We start from the raw sequence: 2500 nt of genomic DNA on the forward strand, positions 1-2500 counted from the left end.
TCAAATTTTGAATGTAGAAATATATAGTAATTTAATGTTAATTCCATTTCCATTTACCCTAAACTTTTAATAATGTTTTAATATAACTTACATAATGTGTAATATTATCTGATGTTTAGAATTTATCATGAACCATAATTACAAATTTCCTAAATACAGAATGCGTAAGTTTTTTATAATAACTTAATTGAAATGAAAGATATTTTTTTCATAATTCAAATATAACTTCATTCAGGATGTATGCCTTTTCTGGAAAGCAAATATCCTTTACTTCTGGTCCTGATAGTATCTAGAAAGGATTCCTAAAGGGTCGTTAGCTTTGATACGGGGTCGCGGGTAGATTTGTATCATCTTGACCTTTGGGGCATAACATCGAAAAATCTTTAAAATGTCAAAGCATGATTAATAGAGTACTCTATTAATCCTGATGTCAAAGGTTGTTGTTTCGGTATCTATAACAAAGAATCCACGGTGAAATTCGAAAAAGTTTATTTCTGTGGAACTCGTTATTTTTAATTTTTACTTTACATTAAGGCCTTCTTTTTCAGGTCATAAACAGAAGGGGAACCCTACTCTCTACAGGACCTCCAAAGTCCTTTTATCTTATGCATTCCAAGGCATTCAGCATTTCTCACCGGATATTGCTCGTTTATTGTCAAATCCACACTATCGAAACACTTAGAGAACAAGAAAGACTTTAGTTTTCTCTCGAAAGCCTTATTTTCACTCTTTCGGGTGTGTAGTGGGAGCTTATTTTATAGTCTCGAGGCCGCATATTCAAAGGTTCTAGACTCTGCAGTAATTTGCGACGTAACCTATTTCTATATAAAAAAAATTAGTATAGTAGGTAAAAGGAAAGCGAAAAAAAAGGAAAAGCTAAACAAAAGATAAAACTCGGTTTTTTCTTGGTGAAATGTTTACAAAGAAAAATGAAAAAGGTTTCAAGATATAAAGCTTAGATTTTTCGAAACCTTCAAACTTTGATAAAACCAAATCAATAATCACCATCTTCCGTTTAATTGTTGCTACAAGAAGAATGTAGTAAACGAGATGAGGAAAATTAAAATCCTCTCTCTCTCTCTCTCTCTCTCTCTCTCTCTCTCTCTCTCTCTCTCTCTCTCTCTCTCTCTCTCTCTCTCTCTCGCTTATTTTAAGTTATTTTTAGAACAATTCTTTTCATTGATGATGAAACCTTTAAAGATAACGTTATTTATATTTTCCAAATAATTTTATGAAAACCAATTTTTATCTAATACAGAGAAAATGTGGATAGAGTGTAAAAAGAATACTACTGTACATGCACTCGACCACAAAAAAATAAATAAATAAATAAATAAATAAAATCTATCAATATCATATAGATTTTATGGAGATAAAGGAATAAAGGATGTAGAATATGGTGGAGAGAACACATTTCGAGCAATTTTCACATTAACAGTAAATATATATATATATATATATATATATATATATATATATATATATATATATATATATATATATATATATATTTATATATATATGTATATATGCATATATATATATATGTATATATATATATATATATATATATATATATATATATATATATATACATATATGCATATATACATAAATATGAACACACACACACACACACACACACACATATATATATTTATATATATATATATATATATATATATATATATGTATATATATACATACATACATACATATATATATATGTATATATATACATACATACATACATATATATATATGTATATATATACATACATACATACATGCATGCAAGCATAAATATGCACACACTTACACACAAGCACACACACACATATATATATATATATATATATATATATATATATATATATATATACATATATATATATATATATATATATATATATACATATGCACACACCTATCTATCTATTTATCTATCTATCTATATATATATATATATATATATATATATATATATATATATATATATATATATATATATATATATATATATATATATATATATATATATATATATATACATACGCACATATCCATACACAACTTTACCTAAGAGACATACTATGTAAATTTCATAAAACTTTGAAATAAAATATACATCAAATAACTACAAGAGTTTCCTGGAAAAGGCCTTAAGTTATTTGCATTTGTTTGGAATCTTAAACTATATTATATAAATCATCTAACAAATGAAACACAGCTTGGGATAGTTTCTACTTGAACAAATATTTTTTGACAACGTCTTTACTTGAACAACTTGTTTTTACAAAACGTCTTTACTTGAACAAATTTTTTTGACAAAACTTAAGCATATGAGGTGCATCTGCAAAAACAATATATATGTATTTGCTGTTGTTTTTTTTTTTCTTTTTTAAATAAAGTTCTATTCTCATATTAGAAGGTCATAGGTCACGAACAATAGTAACAATGATTTGATGGCACAGCTGTAGTCTTTAAGCATTTAGGAGGA

Source organism: Palaemon carinicauda, chromosome 39 (assembly GCF_036898095.1).
Source record: "Palaemon carinicauda isolate YSFRI2023 chromosome 39, ASM3689809v2, whole genome shotgun sequence".
Taxonomy (NCBI): domain Eukaryota; kingdom Metazoa; phylum Arthropoda; class Malacostraca; order Decapoda; family Palaemonidae; genus Palaemon; species Palaemon carinicauda.